The sequence below is a fragment of the Bactrocera neohumeralis genome, chromosome 4 (genome assembly GCF_024586455.1).
Source record: "Bactrocera neohumeralis isolate Rockhampton chromosome 4, APGP_CSIRO_Bneo_wtdbg2-racon-allhic-juicebox.fasta_v2, whole genome shotgun sequence".
In the NCBI taxonomy this organism is placed as follows: Eukaryota; Metazoa; Arthropoda; class Insecta; order Diptera; family Tephritidae; genus Bactrocera; species Bactrocera neohumeralis.
This window is the reverse complement of record NC_065921.1, coordinates 55977121-55999019: the sequence shown is the minus strand read 5'-3', so window position 1 is coordinate 55999019 and position 21899 is coordinate 55977121. Positions and strand designations below refer to the sequence as shown.

Here is a 21899-nt window from a genome sequence, read left to right as displayed (position 1 = left end):
ATCCCTAGCATACATGCTACTTTATTACTCTTCTAATGGATTACTAGACTCTTTGCTTTATTGTGCTTGAAATTGCATTCAAAAGTGTATTATTTAGAATTGACATATATTTTTGCCATTTCTTGCAACTCGAAGTGCGCTTTGGCTGAACAGTTAATCAAAGTAACTGCCAGGAAAAATTTTTATTTAATTTGTTTTTTATTCAGATGTTTTCAAAACAATAAAATTGATACACCTCTACAAAAAATCGACTTCGGATGAAAGGGCATTTAAGTTTATCTTAAAGGATATAGTGATAGCCAAAGGTACAATACTTTGAAAAGGTTAACTTTTGCTGGAAAAACATACTTGAGTATAAATTAGGCCTTAATTCAGCTGAAAAATTCATTCATTTGTGAAAGATACGATCCAGAATTTTTTTAGAAGAAGACACTTTAATCAAATTTGAACAAATACGATTTCCAGCAGTTGTACGACATTTGCAGTAAACAACTAATCAAGGCACTGCTGAGAACACTGCACTGGAAGACAGGTTACTCATACGCAGTGGCAGGCCGCCTATCTATGAGATATGTTACGTATACGCAGTGTTGAATTTTTAGGCAGTTTTAAGACGTTTACACTAAACAACCAATCAAGAACGTACTCAGAATACTGAGACTCAGGTTACTCATACGCAGTGTCAATTCGTTTTCTCTATAAGATGCATTACGTATACGCAGTGGTGACGCCAAAAATTTGGTGGTATTATATGAATTTAGAATGTATTGCAATCCAATATTTAAAGCAGGAAATCTTAATGAGAGGAAATTTCAGATGTTTACAATTTTTTCAAAAATATGTATGTAGTAAACTGTTGTCTGTTGTTTTTCTTATAATATATTATAGCAGATATTCAGGCTGTTAATACCAATAATTGTAGCCTACATTCAGGCTCCTCATGTTTTAAAAATACAAGCAGAACAATTAATTATTTGGTTTTTGCTTAAAGACAAAGGCAAATAGCAAAAAGTGCTTAACAGTACTAGATTAATAGTAATTTACTGCCGCCACGATGAGACGCAATAAAGATGTGCTGCCTTTCTGTTCCTGTTTTTTTTTCAATGGTTAAAGTGCAGTTGAGTAAATTTATTATTGTGAAAGTGACACCACAACATATTTGATTTCATGGATGTCACTCTAACACAGTGATAATTTTAATTGTGTTGCAGCAAGCGGCTAAGGCATAGAAGAAGCGTAGATTACTGAGGAAAGGGGAGAATTTTAATGAAAGCGGGAATACTTGCAAGTCACATAATAGCGAAGTTAGGACTGAAAGGCGGCACCTCGAAAAGAAGTTTTTGTGCGGTGACCAGCCTACAGCATCATTGGATCATCTGAAATCAAAAAATCAAAATGCTTTCTATAGTTTATTAGTTTATCTTTCAATTGACGTCTAGTATTTTTTATATTTTTCAATTTTTGGTACCATTTTCAAGCCAAGATGACGATTTTAGACGAAAAAATCGACCAATTTGTTATTGCTAAAATGTTAGTAATTAAAATTTGTGGAAAAACTCGACGTCATTCGAGAGCTATGTATATGTATGTAGATAATTTGTACAAAATTTCACAACGACCGATGCAGTAGTTTTTTCTGTAGGCTGGTCACCTTCTTTAAAAATTACATATTTGGGAAAATCGATTGAAAGTTTTTACCGCTCAGTGCAGGTAGCTGGAAGGCGCGCAAACCTAAGTTAGAGGTACCGTTATTCAACCTGCTGTAACTTTGTTAGTTTTTCTCCGAATGACCTAAAACTTTAACAAAATATTCTTGAGATGTTGATGGTGCAGAAAAAAAAACCTAAAAAAAATGAAAAAAAAAGTTGCCAGAAAGTTGTCGCAAGTCGCCACGTTCGGTAACAAGCAAACGATTTCTATTTTTAGTAAGCAGTGTTGTCACAGCACTAAATCCACGTTCACACAAATATGACGATTGGAATGCTATTAAGAATCGTTGAACGATTGACCCCAATCCAGGGTACAATTGCGAGATCGGTTTTTGTAGCCAAAATTCTTGGTAACCATTTTTGAACTTGATTTTTATTTCCTCGTTTGTTGTCAATTCTATAAGTTCTTCTTCCAGCTGAGGTGACATTGCTGTGTTGACATTTGAAAACGGATCCAACACCCAGTCTGGTATTTCCAAGTTCAAAACGTCCTGGTATCGTTCGGTGAAGTCAATGTGGAGGTTTTCAAAATGTTGGCAGTAGGCAAACAATTCGTCGTTACTACATGATACTGATAAATTCGGAAAATCGTGAAACTCACGTCTGCCCAGATTCTTTTTGTGTTAGAAGCAGTTTGGCTGTTTTAATTAAATTTAGTTTATCGCCTTGCAGTTGGGGATTCATGTCGTTGAACAATTTATGAAGGTCTGTCATGTAAGCTATATCATTCTTTGATGTTATGAGCTTGTCTTGAAATTCTGTATCTTTAGTTTCCAAGAACTCTATAACAGAGTCAAACAGGTTGTAGAATCGAGTCAGACAATTGCCTCTTGATAGCCAACGAACTTCAATATGAAACAACAAATGATTGAAATCCTCGTCATTAGTAACACAAAGCTGATGAAATAATTTATCATTCAAAGAGCTGTTGCGGATTTTATTGACTGCTTTGATGACATATTGCAGTGATTGAAATAGTTTTTCACTTAAGTTTCTAGCAACTAAACGTTGTCTATGAATAACGCTATGTACACCAAGGACATCTGGAATTTTATTTTTTAAGTAACTGTGAAGCCTTTATGGCACCCTGTCATAACCGGAGCGCCATCCGTAGCAACTGAAATAATATTTTTCAAAGGAATTTCTTTCTCATCGCAAAACTTTTCCAATATATTGAATATGGTTTCGCCTTTTGTATCGGTCTCTAAATTTCTATCAAATAATAGTTCTTCACGTATTTTCTCATCTTTAATAAAACTCACGTAAGACAACAACAATGCTTCATTACTTGTTAAAGTGGACTCATCCAGCTGAATTGAAAATTGACTAGACCTCAGGTGATCGTACAATGATTCTTCAATGTTTTCAGCCATTTTATCAATTCGTCTTTGCACAGAATTATTACTCAAAGGAATTTTTCGGATAATATCTGCGGCCGGTTTATGAAGCACGGTAGTTATTACTGCATTTATTGCTAGCAATATTAACTCTTCTCCGATGTTATGTGCTTTGCCTTTTTGAGCAATTAACAAAGAGATATTGTACGAAGCTCGAAGTCCGTCGTCATCTTGCTTAGCAGCCGCCGAAAATAGTTTTGCTATACTTGGCTGAGTATTATGCTTCTTCTCTAGGTCTTGAAAATATGCTACATTCTTGTCTCTCTTATCTGGATGCATTTTATTCAAATGATCTTGCAGTCTTGAAGGCTTCATTGCTTCATTCGAAAATGTTTTTAGACATAGAAGACACAAAGGCGAGGATGGGTTTGTGGGATTTTCAATGAATCCGAATTATATGTATTCCGCACAGTATTGCCGTCTCTTCTTTTTTACTTCCGACATTGTTTTGCTTTGAGAAATACGTTTAACTTCGCGAGTAGTGTAAAGGAGGCGTAAGTAATGCTCATCTAATGCGCGCAAAACCATAAATGAATATAAAATAAATATTACATTGTTTATATAGGAATGCTTAAGCACAATTATTATGTAGTAGTCCAAAAATATGAATTCTTATTTTTCGTAGAAATACATTTGTAAAAGAAGGATCTTTATCCTTTTTTTATTTTCCCCAGAAATGCATTTGTAAGATCCTTTTTTTATTTTCCACATAAAAGATTTAAGGAGTTCAAAAGCTCAAAACCTGCGCTACATCAGCTACCTACCCGACATCATTTCGCAGTATTTCGTTAGTATTCTCTAAATTCTATCCTATCGAGATGCCCCGTTACGAAACGGAGCGACCGATTGACATGATTTTAATTTTTTCTATATTCAATAAAATAGGACAGATATATGAACTACGCGGAGAGAAATTTAGAATCGAGTTTGAGCAATCTTTTAATTCATATTAGTTGATGTTCGCAAGTTGTTGTTGAGAGTCGAGAGCTCATGTAGTCGTTGTCGTAGAGGCCTCCTAGCTAAATAAAATTACAAATAACCCCCCAGGCCTCTACACAACGCCCCCATTTTCTTTCTGGGTCTCTTAGCACCCCCCGTGATACCTGCAGCGCCCACAAGGGGGCGTTATCGCCCACTTTGGCAAACACTGGGTTAGAGGGTCACAACGCGCAGTAGCTTTGTACTCATACATATTAACAAACATGGTACATACACAAATAAACATACAGCTATAGACATATACATATTTCTAGTTTAATTTTTGTTGTTGCCTTTATCATAATTAAATTTCAACCTAATTTTATTGCAATATACACGCGCTGGCTCACTCAAACTACTCCGCTGATGCATGGTGTAGCATACTTTTCGTCGCTTATACTCAGCTATATTATATAGTGGAATAGCGGACTGTACGGAGGCACTTAGACTTTGGGTTACAAATTCCTGCACTAAAAGTAGCAGCGCACGTTTATCTATGCACCTATTAAATAGGCCGTGTGTATGTATGTTAGTATTCGTGCAAGTGCCGCTAAGAAATAAATTTCGCTTTACAAAACTGACAGTTTCATTGCACCGACATCGGCAGACCTTGGAAGTTCAATTGGCTAAAGCGGCACCACAAACTGGAGCGAAGTGTTGGAATAATAAAGAAGAGTTGCAAAGAGCGCTTGGCGTAGAAGCCATTGACCTGTAACCTGCCCTAGTAAAGCAGCTGTTAGTTTCTAAATTTAGTTGCACAGCAATTATAGTCTGCAACACCAGCTTTTGCTGTCATTAAATATAGGTTTGGTGGTAATAAGAGAAGAAATGGGAGAAGTTATTATTGTTAAACTTTAAGCAATATGTTTAGAGGAAATCTATCAACATTTTTGAGAAGTTTTCTTAATATACTCTAGGCGAGTAATTTTCTCTTTTTTAAGGAATTTAATTACAAGGTCTCAGTTTTAACAAGCTATGAATCTATTGAAAGATTTTGTGAAAGGTGTTTGGAAAGTTACCATAGAAGCTTTTGTGAAAGTTGTCGTGTGCGCTTTTGGAAGCTTGTGTGACGAATATGTGAACACTTTTTTTAAGCTTTTTTGGTAGATGCTTTCGTAAGTTTTTAGGAAAGTCTTTTGAGTGCTTTTATGAAAACGTTTTGGGAATGTTTTTAAGGCTGTTGTGAAAAATATTTGAAATTTTTTTTTTAAAGATTTTTGTATCAATTCTTTGAGAAATATTTTTGAAAGCGTTTTGCTAAGCTTTTTGGAAACTTTTTAGAAGGCTTTCTGAGAACTATTGTGAAAAATATATGAACACTTTTTGGAAAGTTACCGTAGAATGCTCTTTGAAAGCATTTCCGAAGGTGTTTATGAAAACTTTTGTGTAAATATTAATTAAAGAATTGTCCTTTTTAAATTCTTTTGTTAAAATTTTTATAACAAAATCTTTAAAGTTTGCTTTTAAAAAGATTTTGAAACATGTTCCTTAAAAGCTTTAACAAATTTTTCGAAAATTAATTCATTAAAAAAAAATTAACTTTCACTTGACATTTTACGAAAGTCTACTTTAAAACATTTGATATTTTGTTAAAGCTTTTGTTTATTTGCTGGCCTCCCATAAACAAAATAACTGTTGAAAGTGCCTCCACAAACTCATGTCTCACGGAATTGTCCACAGAAATAAATTTTTGCAAATCTTCATGTATTCGACTCCAGTTGCAAGTTTTTTCAACTTATGTTACGTGTGGTGAAATTTTCGGCAGTTTTACGACGTTTACACTAAACAATCAGAATACTGAGACTCAGGTTACTGATACGCAGTGTCAATTCGTTTTCTCTATAAGACGCATTACGTATACGCACTGGTGACGCTAAAAATTTGGTGGTATTATATGAATTTAGAATGTATTGCAATCCAATATTTAAAGCAGGAAATCTTAATGAGAGCATATTCCAGATTACGAAACACAAAATTTTTTTTCATAAAATTATGCAATGCGTGATAACTAAAAGGCAGAAGTTGTTTAAAAATTTTTCAAAGATATGTACGTAGTAAACTTTCAGTCTCTTATTTTGCATTTAATATAGCAGACATTCAGACTGTTAATAGCAATTATTGTAGCCTACATTCAGGGGCTTCATTTATTACAAATAAATACAAGCAGAACAATTAATTATTTTTTTTGCAAAAGGCAAATAGTAAAAAGGGCTTAACACTACTACATTAATAACAATTTACGACCGCAACAATGAGATACGCGCCGCCTGCATATTATCTTTGACGCAATAAACCTGTGCTGCCGTTTTGTTCATTTTTTTTTCCCACTGGTTAAAGTGCAGTTGAGTAAAGCTATTAATGTGAAACCGACACTACAACATATTTAATTTCATGGCTGTCACAGCGATTATTTTAATTGTGTGGCAGCAAGCGGCCTAGGTATAGAAGAAGGGTAGATTGCTGAGGAAAAGGAGAATCTTACTGCAAGTGGGAATACTTGCAAATCAAATAAAAGCGAAGTGAGGACTGAAAGGTGGCAAAGTAGACTTAAAAAAGTTGAAGCACGGGAGGCGTATGTGAAAAGGAAGAAAATTAATGACAACGAATAAAAGCGAGGGAATTGGTGTTCAAGTGAAATGTTATGTATGTATTGTATGTGTTCACACAAGAATGACATACAGTTCGCATATATATACATATAGACATAGAAATAGCTGCAATATGTAGTAAAAACAGAGGAAATTTAATTAGCGCCAAAAGATGTCTAATTAAGCTGGGTGAGTAAGCTGAAAAATTGCACAGAAACTTTGTACACATGTAATACATGCATAAAAATATGGTATTATACATACAAAATAAACATACAAATATACACATGTACATATTTCCAGTTAAATTTGTGTTGTTGCCTTTGAATTAATTTAGTTTTAACATAATTTTATTGCAATAAGCACGCGCTGGCTCACTCAAACTACTCCGCTGATGCATGGTGTAGCATACTTTTAGTCGATTAATCCTCAGCTATGTTATATAGTGGAATAGCGGACTACACAGAGGCGCTTAGGTTTTGGGTTATAAATTTCAGCACTAAAAGTGGCAGCGCACGTTTACCTATACGCCTATATAATAGACCGTACGTGTGTGTGTTAGTGTTCGTGCAAGTGTCGCTAAGACATAAATTTCGCTTTACAACACTAACATTTTTTATGGCACCGACAGCCACCAGTCCTTGAAACTTCAGTTGGCTAAACCGGCCAAGTCATTTTGACAGAATATTTCGCCATGTGTGTCACCAACGTAGTAAATAGAATACCATGATACCTTTACTATGGTATTGTTACTACATGTCTGTCTCAGGTATAAGCTATGAAATTATTGGAAGATTTTGTGAAAGACGTGTTACAGATTTTTCAGAACTTTGGAGAATTTTTTTTTTAATATTTGAACACTTTTCTGAAAACTGTTTGGAAAGTTACCGTAGAAGCCGTGGAAGCTTGTGCAAGTTTTTAGGAAAGACCTTTGAGTGCTTTTGAGAAAAGGCTTAGGAAATGTGTTTAAGACTGTGTGAAATATTTTGAAAATTGTTTTAAAGATTTTTGTATCAGGTTTTTGAGAAATATTTTTGAATGCATTTTGCTAAGCTTTTTGGAAACTTTCTAGAAAACTTTGCTGTAAAATATATGAAGAATTTTTGGGAAGTTACCGTAGAAGATTTTTAACAAGCTTTTGTGAAAGTTGCCGCCCACGCCTAGCTCTTTGAAAGCATCTCCGAGAATATTTATGAAAGCTTTTGTGTTAATATCGATAATAAAATTGCCCTTTTTAAAGACTTTTTTTAAAAATTTAAAAAAAAACGAAGCAAAAAAAATGTCACATTTCTTTTAACGAAAGCTTCCTTTAAAACTTTTGATATTTTGTTAAAGATTTTTTACTCACTCACTCATGCCTCACGGAATTCCCCACAATTGCAAGTTTTTTCAACTGACAATTCTCACTCACTCGTTAACCGTTCAGTAATACTCATTGAAATTTATTGCATTCGCCAATTGAGAGTGGAAAGGAAGAAGCGAAATTAAATTGATTTTGCTTGCCATTAACATTAATACACTGTTAGTGGAAAATAACTTACAAACATTTATCGCGCAATACTTAGCGTTGAGAAAATGAGTTTTTCCCCCACTATAAGTGCTTGTTGTTGTTGCACATCTTCGATGTATATGTGCGTGAGGGCATGTGAGTAAATGTAAGTGGTTTCAGATGTTTTCGCATGCACTCGATTACAATAATTACAATAATGATGACTTAACCCTCAAGCTGATACGTGTCTACAAATAAGTGCCCATGTGAGGTTTACGATGTGAGTATATGTGTGTGGACTGAAAGCGTATGAGACAGAGAGCGTTGGTGGTAGCTTATATCAAATAAAATTTATCGAATACAATTTATTATTAAAATGAATTGTGTAAATTAGGTAGAATGGAAATAGAAATTAAAATTTGTTAATTTGAAAGCTAGTGTGAATCGGATTTCTTAGTAAATAGTTGTGCACTGGTAAATAAAATACTAGTTGCAATTGAGTTGAAAATAAACTAATTTTTTGTCTATGAATAGAAAAACTATTTTGTACTTTAGTTTTAATTTTTCTATACGGAATTAGTTCCTAACTGGTTTACCAAAAACTAGTTGGAGAGAAAATGGAAATAAACCAGTCTTTATACTTTTAATCATAAACAATTTTGTTCTTTTATTGTATATTTTGTAAACCAGGCTTTACATAATTAGTTGTGAACTGGTCTAAAAAATATTGTATTTAAATATGTTGAAAATAAACTAGTTGTTAGACCCTGAATAATTTGTTATTTTGTTTATTATTGTATTATGAACTAGCCTTTATGAAAAAAGTTGGGAGCTGATTTATTAAACGTTAATTGTGAAACTGATGTTTAGACCTTCAAGTATAGTATATAACTATGTTATTCTTTTGCTGTTTAATTTGTGCACTAGTCCTAGGAATAGCTCTGAACTGATTTATAAAATACTTCTTATGAATCAGATGAAAATTAAAAAATAATTTTTAGGCTGCCAACGGTTAATAATAAGTTTGTTTTTCCGAAGGGTCTATTATTATTGATTCAAATTTAGTTTGGTATCAGTTTTATATTTCAGGTGGATCTCATAAACATTCAATAACCTCTTAAAATATTTCACTACTGCTGGTGAATAGTTTCTGAATGGAAATTTTGTGCGAATTCATTTAAATGTTTTGCCGTTTACGCACCGATATCCGTGAAAATTGAGTACTTTAAAGTATTAAATAATGCAAATAAAGAATTCGAATGAATTGTTCATATCGAACCATTATAATTTATAGCTGTCACTACTAAACAACACTATGAGACTTCAGCTTCTGAGAGTCCCCGCTGGTTTTTTGTTTGTGTTGTTGTAGGATGTTTTCATGGGCTTTTATGTGTGTCTGTACACTACAATGGTACTTGAGCTGCACAAGTGAGTGAAAGGATGATGAGACTGAGGTGACTTGTTAAAGTGTTTGGCGTAAAGTGGGTAGTGAGCAGAGAGAAAGAGAAGTGGGTAGCAAGCAGTGGTGCAGGTAGCGAGGTGGGTTGTAGGTAGGGTACGTGAGGAGCTGAGGCAGCGAGGTGGGGAAGAGCACTGCTGCTTGCAGTGCATATGTGTATTTGTGTGTTCATGGGTTTTTTATTCATACGCACATACACATTCATAAGTATTTTGCTACCAATTCTTGGAATATTACTCATTAATTTTATGCGCCACACAAGCAATCGAGTGACACTTGCAACAATATCGACAAAAGCAACAACAACTGTCGGCTAGCGGTGCTGCTTCAGTAGAGGCTTTCAACAAACTACTGCTGTTTCATTTCATCAGTTTGCTCATCTTACACACACATATACATATATACAACTCTACATACCAGAATGAGCTTAACGCGTTTCTTACATATTTTGTTATTGTAATTGCGTGTACATACGTGCATATATTGCTTCAAGGCATGTCGTCTATGCATTTCATACCAATGTGGAAGTAGGAAAAAAAGTAGAGTTTAAATCGTGGGTGAAGAAGCGAAAGACAGCGGAATTCATGGTGATGTGGAAGGCTGGTTGTGTCATGCGACAAACTGATGAAGAAATAACTTCGTCGTCATTTAAGAAAAACTTAGAAAAGATTTTTTCCTGAAGTGATGTCGGTCGCCTGGGTCACTGAAATCTTCGAAATAGGATGCTCAAATCTTGAAGAAACTGTCGGAAAGTGCACATCTGATTAGTTTGTCATAGATGTTATCCACTTCATTTGTCGATCGGTCCAGTTTCATGGAATGGAACTAGATGTCATTAATTATTAATTGAGTTTATTTCTCGATATCTGGTGAACTTTGTAAACCTTTTAAATTTTGCAGATTGAGTGATCCGATCCACTCGAAATCTGCCCAGCTTCGTAAACTTGGCATAGGCTGAACTCTGAATGAAATTGAATCAAAACGGTGTCCTCGGAGTGGTCATGTAAATTTGCTGAATAGCCAGAAGTTACACGAAGGTAAATCAGGCGAATGTGATGGTTGCGGCAATGAGTTTCCATGACAATCCTGGGATCCACAGTCTCTTAATTTATTACCGCTTTCGTCAAAGTCTTAATATAACACTACAATTCCTACCGACTCTGTCTTTATGCGCTCTATGTGCATTGTGGCTGCAGTAAGCTGTATACAGACGCTAACAATGTTCTTCGATTCCTCTTTCTCACCATATCAGCAACATTTCTCTCTAGCTTTTTACGCGTCTTTGAACTTTTTGCGTTTCCCTTTGTTCGCGATGGCGAGGATCACCGTTGGCAATTAAGCAGAACCATGCCGACTTAGCCTCCGCTCTTGCTTCACTCTTTGACTGCTTCGGCTCGTCTCTGCACATTCCCATACCTCTTTGGCACATATTTCGTTGTCCTTCATTGATTTTACCAGCATCACCGACATCGAGATGCATCATCTATAAGAATTTATGAATTCATGCAACATGCTGTGGCATGTGGCAACATGCTGTTTTACCATATTCATTTATCGCTTTGATGAATTACCTTTTTCGTAATGAATTAATTAGAACGCGATTTAGCAGCTCTTTTCTTGGCTCATCCGCGGGCATTTTAAATTCATTTCGGTGCAATTAAGTTATTTTTAATTTCGACAATGATTTTTCAATTAAAGTTGAATTTACTTTCAGGTGATCTTAGTTAATGCATCTAAAAATCTAATGAAAGCTGCTTTCTATCAAAAAATAGTTTAAATTTTTGTTAAAGATATAACTGCAGAGATTAATAACTTCTGAACTGAGAAATGTATAATCTAAGTCACCTGTAACGCGGATCGAACTAAAGTTATGTCTGATATTTTGTAAAGTATCGAAATCACCAAACTGAATGAGAAGCCATTACAGTTGACTCAATATAGTGCATACGAAGCCTGAAACTCCTCAGGCTATACTTTTCGAGACAATAACGGTTTCCCGTTAAAGAAATGGTTTATGGCTTGCACAACACATATTCCGAGCCTCTCAAGTTTTTGATGTGCAGTGGGAAGACGTTGGTTCTTATTTTCTCATGTTTGAAGATATTACTTCGACTGAGTTTACGGAGTTCCTATCTGATGAATTTTAAGTCTATATACATAAAAATTGGGCATTGTGAACCCATTTGTTAATTAAGAATCTTTGCTTTTTCTGGAAGAGTTTAATAAGCATACTACCATTATTTTGTTCAAAACGGCCTTTAGTCGCTCATTCTGTAGGCGTGTACTATCATCATTATGTGACCAGTGAGTCACATGTCATGATCATGTTCTAACAATGTTTCCTACTATAGAATAGAAAATTCATCGATTTACCAGGGTCAGTCACATTTTCAGATTACAGTCTTCATTATGATTTGATAGAACATTCATTGGCATTTATTTTTTGGATACTATATGTCAGATGATCCATTCGTTGAACCCAATATTCGATGACTCGTTAAAACATTTTGTCTGGTAACTGGAAAATGACACTCGTGATGTTTTGCTCCAAGACCTGAATCGAAGCGCGATTGTCCGCATAACATAGACATTATACTTTTCGCATTGCCACAGAAAAGAGTTCACTGAATAAACCCATTGATTGATGCGATGTGTGGAATGTGGCGCCCTCTTGTTGAAACCAAATGTCGTTCCATACGACAGTGCGCATTGCTGCAAATGATGCCGAATCGACTCTACACCGTCTTCGTGTACACTCTCAGTTACGGATGTTATATTTTCTTCATTGTGTGCTGGACGGATATACAAGTTCTCTACTTTCGAAATATGCATCTGAAATTTGGCGCATTTTCTTTTTGCCTGAAAAATCTGCTCATTTCTCGGAATCGCTGATATCGGACTACCATAGCATGAAGCTGCCGTATAAACTGAACGATCGAATGCTTGCATGAATAACTTTTTGATTTGACCAGATATCTTAGCGAAATTTTTTAGGAGTTATAATATAAGACAATAATACAATCTCCGAGGGAATTTAGATTGAATCAGTACTGAACTATCGGAATAAAATGCTGATAACTAATGTTTTATGTCTCTCTTACTTCAGCGTTCTTATTCCAAAACTAATAACAAAATTAAATAAAATTGCTTTCGAATAAATTTAAACTGCGTGGGCGAAAATTTTAGTGTGCTCATTTACAGTGTGCCCTACACAGCACAACTGATACGCGTATTTGGTAACAACAGCGGTATGCCACATCTACCGTGCCACATGTAATGCGTCTGCTCGTACTTAATAACTTTGTGGCATGCTTGAGATGCGCAGCGCACCGCCGCTGCAACAAAGTGTGTTGCATTGCGCTGTAATTAAATATTAAATGTAATGTAATTCGTTGCGCCTGCGCGTGTATATTTTTTGTTTTTTTTTTTTTGCTTCGAAGGGGGAATCTTTCATAGATACCGTCAATACCACATGGCATGCACGATTCATACTGCACGCTAAGGGTACACCTCTTTCGGGACCACGCCCAGTATGGATGATCATACCATGCTGAACTTGCGCAACAGTACACTTACGTACTAAACCCTAACTCCGACTGCAGTTCACTGATCCTACGGGACTGCCGATAAGCATTTCTTCGCAGGACCAGGTTCAGCCAAAAATTGGCTCTTCATGCGCACCTTTCTGGACAACTCTTCTCTACTTCCTCTGCTCTCGCTACTTCGTTGCCTTTCCTTTTTTCTCAGTTCCTGCAAAGCAATTGCGGACCAATTCTTTACTTTATTCCACACTATTTTGCTTTTTAACATGTAGTGCACGATATTCTCTGGAGTCACACGTTCGTTGATGATAATTTCTAAGTCGTTTCTTTCTGCTTCGAATTGCGGACAGCAAAAGAAAATATGTTGCGCGCTTTCGCTGTCATTTCCGCAGACTGAACATTCTGTTCCACTATCGTGACCATATTTATAGAGGTACTCTCGAAAGCATCCGTGTCCGGTCAGGAATTAGGTCAGGTAGTAATCAGAATCGCCATTCTTCCTCTCCACCCATGTTTTCACCTCTCTGATTAGCTTATTTTTCCACCTTCCATTTTCTGCCATGTCCCAGCGCCTCTGCCACTCACATATACTTTCTACCCTTTCTTTATTTCGCTCTGCTGTTGTAAGACGCCTCCCAACGCTTCTTGATTTCTCGGAAACTCTTTTGCCATTATGTCCGGCGGTTTGATACCCGCTATGAGTCCTGCCGCCTCGTGCGACACCGTGCGGAATCCAAAAATAACTCTTATTGAATTAAGCCGAGTCAGAGATCTTGCTTTCTTCGCGTATGTCTTATTATGCGTTGCTGGTCCCCATATAGGCGTCGCGTACATTAGCACCGACTGACTCACTTTAGCCAAGAGTGCGCGCTTGTCCTGGCTTGGTACTCCAATATTAGCCATCATCCTTGATAGGGCCACCGTTATTCGCGTCGCTTTTGCACATGCTTTTTCAATGTGCGTGTGATGGTTAAGCCGCGTGTCTATTACAACGCCTGGGTACTTTAGCGAGTGCTGAGTCGTTATACTATAGCCATCGATATTAAAAGTAGCATCTTCCACTTTTTTTCTGCTGATAATTAGCACTGCTTCCGTTTTTTGGGCTGCTAGTTGGAGGTTTTTTGACGTGAGCCAGCTCTTTATTCTTAAAGCGGTGTCTTCACATAAGCTTTCTACCTGGCTGATTTCTTTTCCTACCACCGTAACCGCAATATCATCGGCGTACCCGATGATCTGAATCCCTCTTTCTAATGGGAGTCGAAGCACTCCGTCATATAACACGTTCCACAACAGTGGACCCGTGTATATGTGCGCATGTGTCTGGGATAGTGTGGAGCATATTATGCTATGCGCTGGGACAAAATGTATGTGTGTTGTTGTTGTTTCGCAGCGTGTTGTGCGTTGAATGCGTAAAACCGGCTACGCGCGCCACAAAGTATGCTACGATTTTCGGAGGAAATAATTAAATTGGCTACGCTCTGCTACGCTGATTGTAATTATTTGCCCTTGTGTTTAAGCGGAAAAATGCCGAAATCTTCATTGCGCTCTAAAAATATATGAATTTGAAATCATTTTGAAAATAAGTAGTATCGCGTTTTTTAATTAAAATTATTCTGAAATGCGTATTAGCCGCATTAACAAATTTGAGATAGCCTCAAAGCGCTTTGAAGATTTGCAAGGGTTTTATGATCTTTTGTATAGAAGGTTTATGTTTTAAGCTTTCTTGCTGCATGTGTCTCGAATCGAAGGGACTACTTATATCTTCCATCTGGACAACATGAAATTCGGACGGCTCCAAAGATCTTGCGGATAACAGTTCTCAAGAATGCTCTAAGTGATTCTTCATCGCGATTCTACATCGCTGATGCTTCTGGGCCGCATAATTGGACGAGAGTAATGAGAGTTAACGAAATTGTCGAGAGAACCTGTTGATCTCAAAGTAGAACCTGCTAGCAAGAGTTATTCTGTCCTTGGCTTAGATTACTGGCTAGTTCCGAGATATTCAAAATCCTTAACTTTTTCAAATTTATGGCTGCCAAAAGTGTCGTAGTACCCCAGACGCGAAGAATCTTTGTGTGTGCCCTCCAGGATTTTTTTCTTGCCCCCATTCACCACAACATCAACCTTTCGCTTCTTTCTTCAAGTTCGAAAAGGCTGCGCTGATGGAAAAAGGATGATGCTGATTCCTTTATTAAGACCACTCTAATACCAATGGTACTTTCAGAATAGACAGTCTCTCTGCGATTGAGATAAGCAGCACGCATTGCACTTTTTCATTTTTTGTTGAAGATTCAGTTTTCTCCATAACCGTATAAGTTTTGCAGAGAAATGGTGTCAAGTAGGCAGCTTTTGTCAATGCTGTCAAAAGTGGCTTTAAAATCGACAAAAAGGTAACGGGTGTTGATTTGTTTATCAACTGGATATAACAAATTGTGAAAATCTGGTCTAAAATATTAATACAATTTTCGGGCTGCACTCTTGGAGGCCGGCATCTCGTGCTCTTCGTACTCACATATTTCTCTCTGCCTTATCTTCAAAGAGCTTTTGGCAAGCCGTAAGAGCTTTTTTGAATGCTTTTGGAATGACAGGTTTCAGATGGTTATCAAATTCATTGCAAACGATCAACTATTTAGGAAGTGCTAAAATATTAAAAATTTTAAATTTTAAAAACTTTTTTTAATTTTTTATAGCCATTTTCTAAGAATTTAACTTTTATAAGAAATTACTTTTCAAAATTTGAAGTTATGTTTCCGGACTTACATTTCAGAATAGTATACAAGCTTTTACTAAAGCGTTCTTAATACAGTTTGTAGTAGAAGTGTTCTACAAAACCCTGTTTATGCTCAAATTTGTCCCATACTATATGTATATGAGCTTTTTTTATATGTAGAACTATTCTAGCCAGAGATATGTAGCTGTCAACCTGCATGCAATATTTTAGAATCATAAAAATAGTTACCTCATATATTTTAAAAATCTCAAAAGGCTTTTAAGAATTCGAAAAAAAAACACGAACGGGTGTTGTCTAATCAACTAGTTGAATTGACGAGACTTCAACTGGCTTAAATACTTTCAGTTTTTACGCTTCAAAACTAATTATCTGCTTCTATTGAGGATTTGGCCTGAATATTCTGAAAATTAAATTATATAAATTAATTTGTAGCAAACTTTAATATAATTTCTCTCACTTATCTTCTCATCTCCTTACTGTTTAATTTCATATAAATTTTTATGCGAAAATCCAGCAGTATTGCAAAAATATTAATTTCAAATACTACGTCTGCATTGCGTTATCTTTGCTAGGGTGCTAGGTTCAGTCCGTTAGTTTCGAGCCAATCGCTTATTAACGCTATTTTCCTGTTGGTAATCGTAACTATATGGTGTATGTGCTTTGCTATAACCTCAGCAGCGATATCGTCTGCGAACCCAATGATGTGTACGTTTTTAGGTACCTTCAGTCGCAGTACTCCATCGTACATGATGTTCCAGAGTAGCGGCCCAAGTACAGATCCCTGGGGTACGGTGACTTTATATTTTTTGGAGCCTTCGTTTGTGTTGTAGCTCAAAGATCTTTCTTCGAAATATATAATGTTGTAAAGGTATAGAGGCACGGAGAAGCTTTTTAGTGCACTCAATATACTATGCTAGGATGCCGAGTTAAAGGCATTCTTTTCATCCAGTGTTTCAACCATACAGTACTGTATTGTGCCTCCTTTCCATCTTTTCCCACTTATGGCCTGTTCTGCCAGGGTCTTTACTAGGGGTAGCGCTGCAGTTGTGGATTTAATTGCCTGTTTTAGCAATTTTCTTTTGCCCTTGAAGTGTTTTTGGAGGGTGGTGTATTCAGATGTACCACGTGACCTTTGGTACAAGCGTCTTGCCTGATGACATTTCTTACGTAATCTACCGATTGCCTCGCTCCCCCAATACACTGGAGGTGTTGTGTTTGATAGCTTGGACATTGCAGCGTTGCATGCGCTCTTAATACAGCTCATAATCGAGCGAGCAGCTTTGTTAGCCGTGTGAGAATGTGTTTATGTGTACATGTATGTGTTCATCAGCGCCACTTCACTTGCTTTTGTTTTACATATTTACTTACGTACTTCTTGCTATTTGCATAGCTTTGCACTTCCACTACTCTGCTTTGAATTTGTCTTCAAGTAGTGCTGCTTCTGCGCTCTTCTGCGAGGTAATGGAATTCCTTCTATGTACTCGTAAATATACTAAGAAGATTCTTTAGCAGCAGGACACTCTATGCCAGCAACTGCCTCTTTCTTCTTCTTCTTCATTTTATTTTCCATTTTAATTTTCTATGCATGTGTGCTTTGTGTGCACGCAAGTGTGTGTGTGAATGTTGCTTCTCTATAAAAGTATTTTTTATACTCTCGCAACAAAGTTGCTAAGTTGCTAAGGAGAGTATTATAGTTTTGTTCACATAACGGTTATTTGTAAGTCCTAAAACTAAAAGAGCCAGATATAGGGTTATATATACCAAAGTGATCAGAGTGACGAGTAGAGTTGAAATCCGGATGTCTGTCTGTCCGTCCGTCCGTCCGTGCAAGCTGTAACTTGAGTAAAAATTGAGATATAATGATGAAACTTGGTACACGTATTTCTTGGCTCCATAAGAAGGTTAAGTTCGAAGATAGGCAAAATCGGCCCACTGCCACGCCCACAAAATGGCGAAAACCGAAAACCTATAAAGTGTCATAACTAAGCCATAAATAAAGATATTAAAATGAAATTTGGCACAAAGGATCGCATTAGGGAGGGGCATATTTAAACGTCATTTTTTTTTTTTGGAAAAGTGGGCGTGGCCCCGCCCCTACTAAGTTTTTTGTACATATCTCAGAAACTACTATAGCTATGTCAACCAAACTCTGTAGAGTCGTTTCCTTCAGGCATTTCCATATACAGGATAATAACCACGCCCACCTCCCATACAAAGGTTATGTTGAAAATCACTAAAAGTGCGTTAACCGACTAACAAAAAACGTCAGAAACACTAACTTTTACGGAAGAAATGGCAGAAGGAAACTGCACCCAGGCTTTTCTTTTAAATTGAAAATGGGCGTGGCGTCGCCCACTTATGGACCAAAAACCATTTCTCAGGAACTACTCTACCGATTTCAATTAAATTCGGTATATTATATTTTCTTAACACCCTGATGACATGTACGAAATATGGGTGAAATCGGTTCACAATCACGCCTTCTTCCAATATAACGCTATTTTGAATTCCATCTGATGCCTTCTCTGTATAATATATACATTTGGAACCAACGATGATAGCGGAGTAAAACTTTACACAAATACGGTATTTAAAAAATATGTAAATGACGGATAATGAAATCTCGATTATCACTTTATCATGCGAGAGTATAAAATGTTCGGTGACACCCGAACTTAGCCCTTCCTTACTTGTTTTTCTTTAAATTTGTATGCACTCTCTGCTGTCTATTGTGACGCAAACGATAGTGGTGTTTGCTATTCTTGTTGCCGTTGTTGTCTTTTTTTTGAGTTGGGTCGTCGCGGAACTTTTTAATAAAATTCAATTTTGCATGCAAAATTCCTTTTAGATTCATCCATAAGAAACTTGTACACGAAGAATGCTTACATAATAGTCTCATATATGCATCAACTAAACAAGTGTTGACAGCGGCAATATACAGGGTGGGCCAAAAGAAACCAAGGGGTGTAAAAGTTTAATAACTTTTTCGTTTATTAATTTTTTTGAAGTTATACTTCTTATACGAGTTCGGAAAAGGTTGCGATAGATTCAGGTTGCGCAACCTTGCTCAATATGAATCTACGCAACCTTGTCTGCGAAGATGTTCGAGCAGCAAGCGAAGCGGTTTCTTTCGGCACAGCTCGGCTTATCTACCAACAACAAAATGTTGCCATGCTTATGCTGTCATTTTTGTAGAACAATGTTTCAATTTTTGGTTGGTGACATATTCAATTAAAAATAAATTCTGTTGGGATTCGAACCTACGTTCTCGTCGTAACTTTTCAAGCGCTTACCACCAACACCACCATTGACACTTGTATTGCGTTTTCCTAATTATGGTTTGGTTATGCATGAAAGAAATATACAATGGATCGCCGATTGTTACCTCTTTCCTTGCTGCTGCTGCGCATATGTATGTTTGTATGCTTGTGCATTATTGAAGTTATGCTTCTTTTTCTTTCATTTGTCTTTCATTTCTGCGAATTCTCAACTATTTTGCGTATCTTTTGGTTGAAATACTCTGCGTTGGCCGTTGAAAAATTAAGGCTATACTTTACAGGATCATTTCTGTAGTTAGTCTTCATTTACATTTTTTGGAAATCGACCCGCAATGACGAAGTATATCGTTTTATCTGACAGCGTGAGGTTTAAGAAGTTCATTTCTAATTTTGTCTTGTGGCATATTAGAAATGATGCTTCTTCGAAAATCGTTCCCTTACAACGGATAAAACGACTTCTGAGTGGTGATTTTAATGAATAAATTCCTTTTGGTTGAAATGCTCTGCGTTGGCCGTTGAAAAGTTAAGACTATACTTCTCAGGATCATTCATTCCTTTCATTTCTTCAAGGAAATTAATGACCTTTAGAAATATGCATATTTGCATTATTTCGTTGTCATTTCCATATTCGTAGCAATAGCTATGGCATAAGTAAAGTAATGGCCGCCGATTGTCACCCCTTGCCGCTGTAGCAGCTTCGCCTACAAACATGCGTAAATATGTATGTATGTATACGTATGATCGTGAATACATATCGACGCAAATTTTTGCGAGAAGCACAAGAAAGTTGTGCAATTTATGATTTTTAGCTTTTGCCATCGTCGCGAAAAGACGACTTGTTGGCAAAGGCATGCTCAAGGAGATGTTACGGCCTCTGTTTTTATGAATGAAGCGAGATCGCTTATGGAATTTGCGCCTGCGTTCATGAATGAAATCGTTTTTGTTGTAAAATTTACTACACTTGTTCTTTGCCAATTTGGCTGCCATATTGACTTGTGAAGATCAATTTTTTGTTGGTGACATATTCATATGTGTACGCATATGTATGTTTGTTTGCTTGTGCATTATTCGGCAATGTATGCAAATATATGTACATAAGTATAAATGAATGTATGAACATGCAAGTCAATGCGCGCACATGTAATAAGTATATTGATAAGTGATGAAAATATGATTTCAATTTCTGAACGCGCACATGCGTATACATACACTCATATGAGCATGTGCAGATACACAAGATAGGATAGAAGATGTATGCCTTTTAACATCGTAAACTATACAAATAAATATTTTTCTTACTAATAGAAATTAAATTTATCACAGCAATATACATAATATACATATACATAATTATAAAATATGAATTTAAGTTTTCTAGTTTTCTTTCATTAAAAATGATAGGCATTTCTTGGAATAGCACTAAGAAGTATAACTTCATCCGCGCGTAGGGACTTCACGCACCTGTTTTTATTTTTTCTTTCTGATTATATAATATACAAAAGGGAAATTTATTTACACTAAATATGAAAAATGATGTCTCTTTTTAAAGCATTTTCCATAACATCTTTCAAAACTTGTGGCTGTAGCGTTCGAATTTCTGCACCAATGTTTGCCTTGAGTTCAAGGATTGTATCTGTCTTGTTCACATACACTCGCTCCTTCAAATAACCCCAAAGAAAATAGTCGGGTGCTGTCAACTCTGGCGATCGCGCTGGCCAAATAGTTTCCGAATTTCTGGAAATTATTCACCCTCCAAAGAGTTTACTTAAAAGTGCCATTGTGTCTCGGGCAGTATGGGCAGTAGCTCCGTCCTGCTGAAACCACATACCAGGTCTGTTTTCAAGAGCAGGACGTAAAAAATTTTCTATCATGAACCGATACCGCTCTCCATTTAATTTCAATAAAAAAAAATTGATAAACGAAAAAGTTATTAAACTTTTACACCCCTTGGTTTCTTTTGGCCCACCCTGTACTAAATACGAGTACTACTTAGCACAGTAACGTCGGTTGTAAAGGAACAAACACAAAATGTGAAATGAGAAAAGTTTTCTACGTAAATGACTGTTGAACGCAGGGGTTTTATGTAGCCACACACATATAATGGGTTGTCATAAAAGTCTTGCGGTATTTTTATGGAATTTTTTTATTGAAATTGAAATGAATTTTTGATGACTCATGCCCAGCTCTTGACCGATGCTACGGCTACTACTATGCCGGTCTCTTTCGATCAATTCAGCGATTTTATCGCAATTTTCGACGACAGGCCTTTCGGAGCGTGGCGCATCTTCGACCATCAGACCGAAAACGTTGAAACCATCGTTGTGCGGTGGAAATGGAAACTGTATCGGGTCCATAAACTGCACAAATTTTATTGGCGGCTTGAGATGCATTTTTGCCTTTATCGTAGTAGTACTGTAAAATATTCCGTATTTTCTCTTTATTTTGCTCCATGTTTGCGACGCTATAACTCACGAACGACGTAAAAAAACGACAATCAATCAAACATGTGTTAGCGCGTGAAATGAGCTTTCCAAAAAGGTATAGCATGACCCGATGCGAACATGAACTATGCGCTTTCAGCGCCAACTAGCGAAAATACCGCAAGACTTTTTTGACAACCATTATTTTATACCTATTTTTGGCCAGTGTTGGCGATTGATAGAGCTTAGCCAGAGTTGAGCGATGGGTTCATATTTTAATTATTTGTGGTATTCTTCTTCTGAGATAT

General features: G+C 36.5%; 1 pseudogene; it reads left to right on the top strand.

Annotated features, from left to right (window-relative positions):
• Positions 1–19435: 19435 nt before the first annotated feature.
• On the top strand, positions 19436–19638 carry LOC126757707 (small nucleolar RNA U3; annotated as a pseudogene).
• Positions 19639–21899: the final 2261 nt, after the last annotated feature.